This window comes from Leptonychotes weddellii, chromosome 2 (assembly GCF_054177405.1).
Source record: "Leptonychotes weddellii isolate Sample4059 chromosome 2, ASM5417740v2, whole genome shotgun sequence".
NCBI lineage: Eukaryota > Metazoa > Chordata > Mammalia > Carnivora > Phocidae > Leptonychotes > Leptonychotes weddellii.
The window spans coordinates 44,347,395-44,361,776 of NC_138370.1; the positions used below are offsets into that span (position 1 = coordinate 44,347,395).

At 44.8% G+C, this 14,382-nt stretch overlaps 1 protein-coding gene across 1 annotated transcript in view; it reads left to right on the forward strand.

The window, feature by feature from the left end:
- Positions 1-6,731: 6,731 nt before the first annotated feature.
- BLK (BLK proto-oncogene, Src family tyrosine kinase) overlaps positions 6,732-14,382 on the forward strand; it is a 69,470-nt gene continuing 61,819 nt past the window's right edge. The window contains exon 1 of the mRNA XM_006745176.2: positions 6,732-7,096. The gene's annotated coding sequence lies outside the window, so the exon portion shown is untranslated. The remainder of the gene's footprint in view (positions 7,097-14,382) is intronic.

The window sequence follows — 14,382 nt, forward strand, 5'->3', positions numbered from 1 at the left end:
TCTTCCAGCCTTTACAAACTGGCTTTAGTGGGGAAAGAGCTTCACCTGTGGGTGGATTCTAGGGCACTGGCTAGGTAAGGGTCTGTGGCTCCAGCTCTGGGGGGCATAGCTTTAGCTTAGATCTGGGGAAGGCACAGTGGTATAGTCTCTGTGCCGCTCCAGCAGCTGAGGTCAGCCATCAGCAAAGACTGTGGAGGTTCTTAGCAGCCAAGGCTGCAGGTGTTCCCAGTGATGGTGTTGGGTCCTTATGTGTTGAGGTCCCTGTTGGCAAAGGTTGTTGGGATCCTCCTGTTTCTCTTTATTCCCCACCGGGGAATGTTGTGACCAAGAAGATCTTTCTTGGTGCTGGATTTGGCATGTGGTCGTGCTCACTCTGGTGGTAGCACCAGTTTCTGAGCGCAGTGAAGTGGTCATACTGCCAGGTCTGGGGCACAAGCAGGCGTAGGGCAACTGTAGCTCCAGAGTCGGGGCTGCAGACATGCTTGGTGCAGCAGGAGCTCTTGTGTCTAAGATGTAGGCAAATGTCAAGTGACCATAGCTCTGGGATCAACACAGAGGTGCACTTGCTGTGGTGGTCATGCCATTGTCTGGGGCATGACTGTACACAGAGCAGCTGCTGAGCTAGGGTATGAGGCATGTGTGCTGTTGTTGGGGAGGGTGAGTGGCGGAGGCAGGGCTGCTCCAGCCCCGGGGGATGCAGCAGCCGCTCCTTCTCAGGGCAGGGAGCATGGCAGTGGTCTTGGGGCAGGAGGAGGGCATAGCAGTGGCTTCTTTGGGTGGGGGGCACGGCAGCATCAACTCCAGGGAGCTTCATCATCTGAAGTCAGCACCAGTAAACACTGTGGGAGTCTTTGGTGGTGAAAGCTTTTGGGTATCTACCAGAGGGGTAAGGGCTGCTGGGATCCTCTAGATCTCCTTTTTCCCCATGTGGGGAGGTCATGATGAGGGAATCTCTCTTGGTAACAAGTTATATCAGACTGGGGCATAGGGTAGTCTAGATAAGATACTTTCTATGCTTTTCTATGCAGCCATTCTTGGGTTTGGGCTCTACTGAGTTGCGGCAAGTTCGTCATTTTATTCCAGAGCTCTCTCGGTGCTATTTTCATCTGTTCGTAGTCTTTATTCATTACTTTTTTTTTTAATAGGAGGGACAAGCACTAGGACCTCCTGGTCTGCTAACTTGCTAAGATCACTTCTCATATTTACTTTTCAACTAAGTTCCCTTGAGGGATGCCTGGGTGTCTCAATCAGTTAAATATCTGCCTTCAGCTCAGGTCATGATCCCAGGGTCCTGGGATGAAGCCCCGCATCAGGTTCCCTGTTCAGTGAGGAGCCTGCTTCTCCCTCACCCTCTGCCTGCCCCTCCCCCCATTCATCCTCGCTCTCTCTCTCTCTTAAATAAATAAATAAAATAAAAAAAAACTAAGTTCCTTTGAATTTTTTTTCTTTAGTTGTTGCCTTGAGGATTATAATATGTATCTTCAATTTATCACAATCTACTTCAAATTAAAACTGATTTTTTTTGTGAAAAGAGAGACTTTGCCCTAGTATAGCTCCATTTCTCATCCCCCCACCATGTTATTATTATCATATACATTTATATGTGTTATAAACCCCCAGTGTGATGTTATCATTCTCGCTTTGAACAATCCTATGTGTTTTTAAAAAGTTAAGAGAAGAAAAGATAATATATATTTATATTATTATATATGTATTTTTTATTTACCTTCATGCTTGCCATTCCAGTGATTTTCATCCCCTTTTATTAACTGGTTACCATCTGGTGCCATTTTCTTTCAGCTAGAAGAATTTCTTTTCTTTCTTTTCGTTCTTTCTTTCTTTCTTTCTTTTTCTTTCATCTTTCTTTCTTTCTTTCTTTCTTTCTTTCTTTCTTTCTTTCTTTCTTTCTTCTTTCTTGTGGTTTAAGTCAGATAAAAACAAATTCTCTCAGTTTTCTTTATCTGGAAAAGGATTCATTTCACCTCCATTTTTAAAGATAGTTTTATTGGATAATAAATTCTTAGGTGACAATTTTTCAGGGTTTTTTTCTTTTAGCACTTTAAATATGCATTCCACTCCCCTCCAGCCTCCATTGTTCCCAATAAGAAGTCAATCTTAAGTTGTATTGTTGTTGCCATATATGTGATGCATTATTTTTCCTCTCGCTGCTTGCAAGATTATCTCTTTTCTTTGGTTTTCTGTATTTTGACCATGATGTCTAGGTGTGGTTCTCTTTGTTTTATGTTACCATAGACTCGGTGGCTTAAAGCAATATAAATTTACTTCCCATTGTTCTAGAGGCTACGAAGTCCAAGATCAAGGTGCCAGCAGATTTGGTGTCTAGTGAGGGCCCACTTCATAGGTGGTTATGTTTTCACTGTAACCTCGCATGGTGGAAGGGAGGAGGGGGCTCTCTTGGGCCTGTTTTATTCTTGGGCACTAATTTTCATTCTTTTCCAGATAAATACTACTGAGAGAATTTGATTCTATCCAACTTACATGAGGCTCCACTCTCATGACCTAATCACCCCCCAAAGGCTCCACCTCTTAATATCATCATTCTGGGCATTAGGTTTCACCATATGAGTTTTGGGGAGACACATTCAGATGATAGCATTGACTCTTTAAGCTAATGTTATTTACTACTGATGGAGAATTTTCAACTATGTTTTCTTCAAATTATTTTTCTGTGCCTTTTCTTTTTCCTCTCCTTTGGGGCTCCTATTATATTTATACTTGAATACTTTACATTGTCTGGCAGATCTCTAAAGCTCTGTTCATTTTTCTTAGCTGTTGTTTTTTTGTTTTTGTTTTTTTTTTTGCTATCCTTTGGATTGGATTACTATATATTGCTCTATCTTCAAATTCATAGCTTCTTTCTTCTGCTGTTGAACCTATCTAGTGAATTTTCAATGTTAGTTTTGTAGTTTTCAGCTCTAGAAAATCCATTTGATTCTTTTTTTTAGAATTTCCATTTCTCTGTTGAGATTCTGTTCTTGTTGGCTCATTAACGTAATTTCCTTTCTTTTTTTTGAGCATATTGTCCTTTAATTCCTTGAACATAACTGTAATATTTGCTTTGAAGTCTGTCTGCTAAATCCAACATCTGGGCCCATTTGGAATCAGAATCTAGTGACTTTTTTTTTTCTGGTCACAGTTTCTTGTCTTTGCATGTATGATAATTTTTTAGTTGAAAATTAGATATTGTAGTGACTCTGAATTCTGTTTTATTTTCCTGAAAGTTGTTGATTTTTGTTTGTTTGTTTTGTTTTACTAACTGATCTGCACCTAGATTGTTTTCCTCCATGGTGTGCAGCCACTGATATGACTGTGCAGTTTCTATCTTTTAGTATTCTGCTTTGTGTTTTAGTCTGGCTTTCTAAGGGCACCCCTGTTTCTGTATTGTTGAATGGTCAGGCAATTATTTGAACAGAAGTTATGCTCAGACACCTTGAATAAGTAAACCTTCCATCTTCTGCTGCCCCGGCTTTATGTGGTTGGAGGAACAAATTCAAATCTGCAGTAAGCCTTTAGATTTCCCTTGGTTTTCACTTTGTGCTTCACTCTCTCAGTTCTTCCCAACTCATGCATATTATATCAAAGAGGTATGGGGTGTTTATTAGTTCAGCCCTTGCATGGTTCTCTTACTTCCAGGATTTCCCCCATTACCTTTCTGGGTGATTTTCTGCCCACTCTGAAAAGAGGCTATAACCTGAAGCTAGTAAAGCTGCAGATTTTCGCTTCCTATCTAGAACTGATTCCATGACCTTTAACTCATAAAACTGCAGATTTTCATCTCCCCATCACAGACCATATCTGTCACCACTAGCTGGTAAGGCTACCGGTTTTTACTAACTAACAGCTCTCAAACCAAGCCCACTATTCATTCCCACTGGAAAAGCTGTGATTCTCACCACTCAAGCTAAGGGATGGGAGGTGGAGGGTAGAACCTGTAAGCAAGAAGACCACAAACTCATGGTCATTCTAATGTAGAGGCAGTTTTTCAAGATTAAACACTTCTTAATTTGTTGTTCATCTTTGGTCATTTTCTAGTGCCCTGAAATGGTTGGTTTTGACATCTTTGTCTAGTTTTATGATTGTTTTCTTCAAAGGGAGATTGCCCAGATTCTCACACCACCATTCCTGCAGTGAATTTTTGACTGGATTATTTTAATGTTTCTTCTACTCAAATATTTTATTACCCGCAGGTTTTGATTTTGATCAGAAATGTACTGATGTCAGGAGGTTGGTGTAGATACATGGAAGGAGAGCTCCAAATTTTGCATAAGTCATCTCAAAAGTGCAAAAATAAATGGGGGAGCCAATGAGGCTGAACACTAAACTGGGGGTTTCAGATTCCAATCTCAGTGCAGCCATAAGAGCCCTCTCTGAGGTTCTCTAACAAACATGTCTAAAAAGGATACTCCTAGCCTCACCTAACATGTTTCACTGCTTCCTATCTTCTCCCCTGGGTCCTGCCCTCATCTCCCCTCTGCCTTTCTCATGGATTCTATGACTCTTTGAGGGTGAAAATGGCTGAAATTAACTTTCACTTCTGCTCAGACAAGTGAAACCCAAGAGCAAGGTCATTTCCTCGTTCTTTTCTGAGTGGCTGCTAGGATCCATTTTTGTTTTTTTTCCGACCCCTGCCCCTGTCTATTGGAGGTGATAAAAAGGTGACATTTTTTTTCCAAACCACAAAAAGGTCAGCTTACCCTCCCCTCCCTGCAGACACTCACCTCCCCTTGTGCTCCAATTTTAAACAGATGAGCCAGAGTCAGAGGAAAATAGATTTTCTCCTTAGGAAGGTGGATTTCCTGCTCCCCACTACACTTTTGATATCCTCAGGTGCCAGTATATAAAATTTGTCCAAAAGTCATATATTTAGTCATTTAATTAACTAGACATAATGGGACATAACTCAGGCAGCATCATTTGGATGTTTGTTCAGTAAAAGATTCAACCTAAGTATCTGCCTCTGAGAGTTTGAAGGATTCTTAGTCACAAATCATGTTCAAAGCCATCTGCTTGGTAACTTCCTCCAATAATCCCTGATGTTCCTATTGCTCCTGCCTCTGTTCTAATACTGTGCTTTGCTGGGCTTCTCTGGCCACATTTCCCACACCCCATTATATAATGTCTATCTACCAGACACCCTTCCCAGATTCCCTAGGCTGATTCCTTCAAAGGTCATGCTTATTTATACCTCTACCCTGAGCCTCTGGTGTGTGCTTACCACAGAGCAAACATTCACAAAAATTTGTTGTGTTAATTGAATTGAAATAACGAGGCTAAATAATCTCATCTCAAGTCAGCAGGTCTTTAAGTCATAACTTGAAGGAGTTTGGGATTCTTTCAACTTGTATTTAATGCTTAGATCCAACTCTCAGGTGCCAGGAGATGAATATAATAATAAATTAATAAGAGCTATGATTCGCTGAGCACAACTGGTTTGGGACACTGTTTTGGGCTCTTCACTACCAAGGCTAGAAGAAGACAAAGGAGCGTTAAGGATTAGATTTGGGACTTAGATTAGGTGTATTCACATCAGCTACCAGTTATTTGGAGTTTATTATGTACTAAACACTGTAATACATATTTTTAATGCATTAATCTATTTATTGTCACAAAAACCTTTTGGGGAAATCAGACAGATTGTTTTCAAGGAGATTTAGAACCCAAAAACTCCATGTTGCTGATGCTATTGCTATGAACATCTGCAGGAAGCTCTTTCTTACCCCAAACTCACAGCAAATTATTGTCTTAGTCCTAAAATCCATGAGGACACTGAGATTCTGGACAGTGGTTCCAGGCCAAGAGTAGAAGCAAGTCTGTCTGAATTCCATCCCTGCCAAGGTTCCCAGACATAAAGGCAGGACAGGAGAGTGCCCATGGGTTCCCTTTGGTCCCTGGATCAGAAAGCAGGTGACCAGTGGCTTACCACATCTGGTTGGACCAGCAGGTCTCCTGAGGTTGTCTCAGCAACCTTCTTGGTCCTGTTGATCCCTCGGCTGGTGTAGTACAGGACTGCACCTCACCACTCCAGATGATAGGCTCCTTTCCCCATCCACTTCTATCCCTGAGTTTTCAGAGCCAAGTGAAGTAGGACAATGGAAGAGGCTCTGTGATCAGAATCAATGACTGGCTAGAGTGTTTTTTTTTTTTTTTTTAAGATTTTATTTATTTATTTGAGAGAGAGAATGAGAGAGAGAGAGCGCACATGAGAGGGGGGAGGGTCAGAGGGAGAAGTAGACTCCCTGCTGAGCAGGGAGCCTGATGTGGGACTCGATCCCAGGACTCCAGGATCATGACCTGAGCTGAAGGCAGTCGCTCAACCAACTGAGCCACCCAGGCGCCCTAGAGTGTTATTTTTTTTAAAAAATGAGAATTAGCATTTATCAAGAGCCAATTCTGTGCCCGTCACTCACACCCATTCTATCATTCGTGCCCATAGTATCTCTGGGCTAGGTATTACCGGCACTATTTGGAAGACAAGACAAAACCAACAAGGCTGAGAGAACAGCTGCCCAGTCTCACACAGATGGCACAAGGCAGCAGAGACCAAGCTCTTTCTTGTCTTGCACATAAATGCTGCAAGGCAGAGCGAAATACCTTGCAGAGTTAGCTTGGAGGTTTACTAACTCTGCCAAGTTTGGTGCAGGAAAACACCACCCATGTTATTAAACCAAAACCCCATGAGGAAACTTTCTAGTGGCAGAGGGTCATTGGAACCAGTGTGGCCCAGGGCCTGAGAAAGACCAGCCGCTTGTGGTCTTTCGTCCCAGGCTTTTCTGGGTCAGCGGTGCCCACTGGACCCAGTGAACCCACAGAAGCCTTCAAAGTGCTCCGTGGGAGGGGCGGGGCTCCTTGGGGGAAGCTGCTGAAGCTCTGACCACAGATCGGGGAGCCTGCCACCTCTGCCTGGTGCTTGCCACCAGCAGGAAGCCACGAGCTACGGGAACCAACTGAAACAACCAGAATGGGCTTTTTCTTTGGGATTCTATCAGGAGTTGCTGGTTATTGCTAGAAGGCGGCTGCATCACAAGGGCGCTGGGATTGAAAAAGCTATGGTGACAAGCTGCTGAGCATTATCAAGGTAAGACTGCGTCTTTGTTTGCTTTGTTTTTGATTTATAAAAGCTCATCCATCCAGGGACATTCTGCTTCTTGGGCTTTCTAAGCTGGAAAGCCAATGACTGCGCCACAGAGGAAAGATAGGAGAAGACTGTGGGGTGCGAATGGGGGTGGGCACACGCCTGCTGGCTGTGGGGCTCCAGGCAAGTTACTCAGCCTCTCTATAAACAAGCGTAATTGTCCCTAAGGGGCAGACATGGCAGAGGTTAGCAGTGATGTATGGGGAGTGTCTGGCTCAGGGCAAATGATTGGTTGTTGCCCTTTTAAAATTTTGTTTGTTTTTAAGTAAGGTTTTCCACTTTTCAGACATCAGAGGGGAGGGCGATGGAATAGGTTTAATGATAACTTTTGAGGCTAAGAGATCAGTTTCTGAAAAGGAATGAACAGTTGATAACATATTTTGAGAGGAGTTTTAAAATTCTAGGGTTTTGGCAACAGTTCCAGTCGTTTGCTAATTGGCCATTATTTCACCCTCAACTATCTACATTACCAAGGAACTAAAGAATTGTTATCATCGTGCTGCCATAGTTAGAGAGAAAAATTGTGCATGATATATATAGATACTTCTCCTTCCTGGATGAGCTTGATTCCCCCCACCTTCAGTGCCAGAGGGACTTAGAATGAAGTATGGAAAGGGAAGAACAGTAACTCCATAGTGGAGAATGCTGGCAGACACCACCTCAAGCAGGGGAATCAAGGTTAATGTCTCGAGGGATAAGTCGTGTTGTATTATATAACTTTGGCTATGGTGCAAGGAGAAAGGACTTCCCCTCTGTGCTGTTCTTCCCCCCAAACCCTTAACCCCAGTCTCATCATGAGAAAACATCAGACAAACCCAAAGTGAGGGACAATCTGCAGAATACTTGACCTTTGCAACTGTCAAGGTCACGGAAAATGAGGAAAGATGGGGAAACTGTTATACATCAGAGGAGAGTAAGGAGACGTGACAACTAAACTCGGAACTCACATCCTGGATTGGAGTGGGTCTTAGGAGGAAAAAGGATTTAATGAAAAATAGGTGAAATCTAAATAAAGTCTGGAGTTAAATTAATACCATTGTGCCAATGTGGATTTCTTCGTTCTGGCATAATGTACCATAGTTAGGTAAGACGGTAATATTAGGGGGAGCTGAGTGCAGGGTATATAAGAAGTCTCTAGACTATCTTTGTAACTTTTCTGTAAACCTAAAATTATTCCAAAATAAAAAGCTAAAAAAGATTATACTCATCCTGCCTTAGAGCAGACATGGTCAAAAGGTGAGCCTGCTTAGGAAAACTGGAATCCATGGCGCAGTGGTCCCTGCCCTCTCTTTGAACTTTCTGGAACACAGGAGGCGTTTTGCATTTTTTTTTTTAACCATTTGTCTCTCTCAACCCCCACCTTAGTCCCAGAAAGTTCTGTATTTCTCTCTCTCTCTCTCTTTTTTTTTAAAGATTTTATTTATTTATTTGAAAAAGAGAGAGAGCACAGAGGGAGAGGGAGAAGAAGACTTGCTGCTGAGCAGAGAGCCCGACGTGGGGCTCGATCCCAGGACCTTAAGATCATGACCTGAGCCAAACGCAGAGGCTTAACCAACTGAGCCACCCAGGTGCCCCTATATTTCTCTCTCTTTGTGGCATTTTTCATCATTCATTTATTCTTTTATTCAGCACACATTTTTTTGAGCTCTGTGTCAGGGGCTTTAGGGCTAAGTACCCCAGCCTCTGTCTGCCCAGCAGCGCTCACTGTGCTGGTTCAGGCTCGCAGGCCTCCAGGTGCATGCCCAGAGCCCCAAACCTGACCCTCTCCCTGGTGAGGAAGCGAAAGGCCCGAACGGAGACAAGTGAGGGCCCTGACCCTGCATGGAATACCAGGATGGAATCTGCCATCCTCCGGGCCCAACTATCCCCACAGAATCTGTGGACAACCAAGCGGCTGTGAGCCGTGCTGGAAACCAATTCCCTCGGAGCCCCGCTGTGGCCTGAAGAGTGTGGCCTGGGAGCCCACTGGGCCGCCCTCCCTCGAGTCTGCACCAGACAGACGGAGCCACCAGGGGCCAGCATCCTTGCTTGTAAGGGTCGGGTGTGTGGGGAGGTAGCAGGGGAGCTGGAGTGACCTGACCCCACCCGCCCCAACACGTGCACACACACACACACACCCCCCCCGCCCCCTCACGCCTCCACCACCCACCCAGGCCCAACAGAGCGGGTGTGCCCTGGTTGGAGGGTGAAGTGCCAGCCAGATTAGAGAAAGAAGAATCGTGAAGCTGTAGGAAGACAGCACTTAGATGAAAATCACAACAGTTAGATGAAGATCAGAAGTGAGAGCAGCGATTACCACTGGGCCTCGAGTCCTTTTCCCGTCACAGCTCGAGCTTCCCCCACTGCCAGCCCGTCTGCTTGGACTAAGCCAGCCCCATGTTGCTGTGGAACGCTCCAGGCCACGCTCCTGCTGCTCCCTCAACCTGGGCCCCCACCCTACCCTCCCATCTGGGCGAGTCCCACCTGTTCTAACTCCTAGACCAGGGTCATTGCCTTCTCTTCTGTCCCCAGGGCCCAAATCCATCCCCATGTCCCCGTGAACCTCCAACACATGCCGAGGGCTCCCTGTTTGCAGGAGTTCTGGATCTGAGCTCCCCCGGGATGGGGAGCTGGCCCCCTTACATCCCTCTCTGGGTCTCAGCACTCAGGACGGTGTCTGGAGCAGGGTGGGTGCCCTGTGAAATGGTTCTTGAGGGAAAGGAACAAGGGCAAGTTCTGGAATGCCAGTGAAGATTAAGACAGGAGGAAGAAAGCTTGAAGGCAGGAACGCACATAAGATTTAATGACCTCCCTTAGCCACAGAGAGCTTTGCTGCCGTCGCCAGGCCCGGGGTTTTAATGGGGGCCCTTGCGGAAGAAGGTGGTTGTCACTAGGTCTCTGGTGTGTTCTGCTCGCTGCAAAGTGCGGTATCATCCAGAGGAAGATGCTGAGCCTTGGGGCCAGCCAGTTCTGCTCTAGGACCTGGTTCTGCCACTTCCAGCTGGACAAGTATGAGCAAAGGACCCAGGTCTCTGCAAGACGGGAGCAGGTGCACCCAGCTTCAAGCCTAGATACGAGAGCTAGATTGAGCAGGGTGATTGGAACATAGAAGAAGCTGTGCTGTGGTCCCTGCTGACCCTGCAGGACCTCTGTTCAACGCAGGCCACTGTGTGCTTTCTCACCAGAGGGCTGATGTTTCCAAAACCATGTCGTAGAAAGAGGTTCTCTTGGGTGCCTTGTCCTTACCCCTCTCTGCTGGCCTCCTCGCATACCTTGATACCTGAGTTGCTAGGCTAGGATCAGGGTGAGGCGAGCGAGTCACCTGGGGTGCAGAGTTTAAGGAGGCCCTCACTCTCAGGTAATGTTTGCACAGGTTTCTGTAGTGTCTACAAGGATATGAGGTGGTCTGTGCTTAAAGGATGAAGCCAGGCATTCAGACCTCCGAGACCGCAGACCCTTGATGAGTTTCATGGGGTCTAGGAGCTCTCTGAACTTGTCTGCAAGCTTTTGTGAATGTGCATACTCCCACACCGAGCGCTCCTGGCTTCTATCACATTCCCAAAAGGATCAGCCAACCCCAAATATTTGGAATCACCAAGTCCAATATTTAGTAATGATATTTAATTGTATCTTTGTGTTGTGGATCCCAGGAATTAGAAAGAACGTGGGCACAGGAGTACAGCAAAGCGGCTGTGGCTGAGAGGTTCTCTAGCATAGAGGTTGGACGGCCAGCCTGTGGACCAGAGGGCTTGAGTTCAAGGTGTAGCCCTGCAGCTTTCTGACTATGTGACCTTGGGCAAGTCATCAAATGTCCTTGTGAAATAACAGTAGTTTGACCTCAGTCTATACTGACATAACTCAGGTAGGTTACTTTTACCCTGGAGTCTTACTTCTTTATTTGCTAGTAACAGCGCATCACGGGGTTATAAAAATTAAACCCCAAAGCCCTAATTCTTAGGTGAGTTGCAACTGAAAAGTATACAATATTTCCACCTAGATTCTATCCAGTTCTCCATGTAAGAATCACCAGAGGAGTCCCTGTAATTTGCAAAATGCACATTGCATATTGTAACTTTTTTAAAAAAAGATTTTATTTATTTATTTGACAGAGAGATACAGCGAGAGAGGGAACACAAGCAGGGGGAGTGGGAGAGAGAGAAGCAGACTCCCGGCCGAGCAGGGAGCCCCATGCAGGGCTCCATCCCAGGACCCTGGGACCATGACCTGAGCTGAAGGCAGATGCTTACTGACTGAGCCACCCAGGCGCCCCTGCATATTGTAACTTTTTAAATTTGTTTTTATGCACAATATTTATTTTGAAGTCTCAAAAGGAAGACCATGGTTTTGTTATGTTTCTCAAAGAGGAAATGCGTTTAAAAGGACTGAGAAAAATGAATCCAGATATTTTGGGTGTGCTCCCCCCCCCCGCTTCGCCATCAAGCTAGTCAGTCTGCATGCTGTGTGTCTGGATCTTGATGCTTGGGGTGTTCAAGGGATTGCATTCCAGAGTCAGGTTCGGGCACCCTTTCCTGGTGAGGGCATGTCATCCTACCCTTGAGCTGAAGGTTGCTATAAAAAATAAGGTCATCATTACTGTGATGCCACTGAGACCGATGTCCACCATTCCACTCAGGACCACCCTAGGAGTCGCAAGAGAATTCCTGTCAGGCTCCAGACCTGGGAAATCCATGCTTCTCTGGAGCAATGGATGTCCTAAAGACACTGATTCTATAAACCGATAATTTCCCATGTCCAGGACACTTAGAGCCTACTTTGCATCTAACCACTAGGAATTGGGGAGCCCCATCTCACGGTCTGTATTTCTGTGTAACCAGCTTTACCTTCAAATTTGTTTCTCTACCCTAATCTACCCTTTGGTCTTGATTTCTTCATCTCTTTTTCTCTCCTATTTATTTCATGTTTGCTTTTATAAGTAGCTTCAAATCTTTTTGGAAGCCCCAGAAAATAAATAAGTAAATAAATCAAAACAGAACAGCATTTTTGAAAGAACTTGGTATATGGTGTGGGTGCTCAGTAAGAGTTAATTCCCTTTCTGTGTACAAAACAGAGACCAATTCCTTGTGTTTGTTTTACCAAGGGGGCCACCCTATGGTGAAATGCTCAGCTGTGAGTCTGTTATACGTACATAAACAGCTTGTTTCACTGCCTATTTTTAGATATTCCTCCTTGTATTGTTGCAAAGATCATATATAGTTATTTCATGTTAAGTTTCCCTTTATTCCCACCATATCTATAGTACAATCAGATTTTTTAAAAGAAATTTATTTATTTATTTATTTATTTATTTATTTATTTATTTAGAGAGCACACAATCGGGTTGGGGTGGGCACACAAGTTGGGGAGGGGTGAGGTGGGGAAGGGGCAAAGGGGGAGGGAGAGAGAATCTTAAGGAGCCTCCATGTGCAGTGTGGGGCTGACACGGGGCTTGATCTCAAGACCCTGAGATCATGACCTGAGCAGAAATCAAGAGTCGGATGCTTAACCGACTGAGCCACCCAGGCGCCCCCAAATAAATTTATTTTTTTTTAAGTATTGCATTTGGAGATGGGATCAAAAATAATAATCCATTTCATGATTTTGTTCGGGTGGCTTTACGGGAAAGGCTCAAATCTCTTTTCCCTATGCATTCATGTGGAAAGGAATCATTTCCATATTGTGCTATCTGTCTGTCTGTCTGATGGACTCCCTGGCACCTGTCAGTGCAGCAGGAAGGGGGAGGGCGGGGATGGGGGCAGGGGTGGGGGAGGTTAGGTTAAGATAGGTATCTTCTAGACTGACAGCAGTGGGGGTAAAGGTTCAACAACCAGCTTTCCGGGAAACACATGTACACACATATACACACGTAAGTTTATTATAAACTGTACTGGTATAAAGAATATGTAACACATAATTTACAAATAATAACAAAATATGTAATATTCTTTATTGTAAGTAGATAGCCATAGAGGCATCGATTCTCCATAGAGTGCTTTTGTGGACTTTTGCCAAATTCTTGTGTCCACGGTCAAGCTATGGCCGCACCTGACACACAAGTATAAGGGTGACACGGACGTCGTTGATGTCTTCATTTATGTTAACAAGACCAAAGTGACAGAGACGTACCGGCCCTGCACGCTGCGCGTAGGCAGTGACGTCACTGACTTCTTTGCTAAATTGGCTAATAGTTGTTTTGGTTTTTTTTTAAAGATTTTATTTATTTATTTGAGATAGAGAATGAGACAGAGAGAAAGAGGATGAGAGGGGGGAGGGTCAGAGGGAGAAGCAGACTCCCCGCCGAGCAGGGAGCCCGATGCGGGACTCGATCCCGGGACTCCAGGACCATGACTCGAGCCGAAGGCAGTCGCTGAACCGACTGAGCCACCCAGGCGCCCCTGGCTAATAGTTTTTAATTACTCAAAAAGCTTTTCTCAATTTTTTGTGCTATTAACGGCTATAAACAGGACACATTTTGAAGTTGAACCTACATTATTAACATTTCCTCCATCACTGTATTAAGTCCAGAAAATCAACAAAGAGGCAAATCGGCCCCAGGTTTGAAGCCCTCGCCTATTCCCGTGGTGTAAACACCCCTAGAGAGCCAACTTCAAGCTGCCCACGTGACCCGGCTGCACACAGGGCTAGGAAGAAACGAGCAATAGCGGACGATTAGATAGCATTTCCACCACACAGATAACCTCAAGAACAGAGATAGTAGTGAAATGTGGTGAAATAACTAGGGAATGATGACATTTGAGTGTTTATTACCTTCATTTTTAATTCATTTAATTATATTTTATATAATTTAATTTTTATTTTATATAATTTTAATTTTGTATGATTTAATTTTGAATAGCGATGTGCTTAGCAAATAGCTCACAAAATTCCCCCAAATTTAACAATTGACTTCCACAAACGTGTACAAGTTGGGCCCGGCACACTGCTGATGAGAAGCAGAATATCTCAGTTTCAAACCACAGATCAGCGTCCTGTCTGCATCTGGCTTTGCAAAGCAGGGACAAGGGGAGCATAGCCTGAGTCCTGGGATTTCCTGAGTCCTGAGCCTTGCAAAGGAGGCTTAGGTACCCAGGGGGTCCTGCTGTGTGCTTGGTGACAGGAGGCGTGTGCGTGGTCCTGGGTAGAGACCCTCTCTGCACCAGTTCCTGCTGCTGGTGACCTAACTTTTGGAGCCCACAGACCTCTGATGAGTTTCCTGGAGCTTATGAGCTTCTTAAACTTGTAGGCAAGCAGGG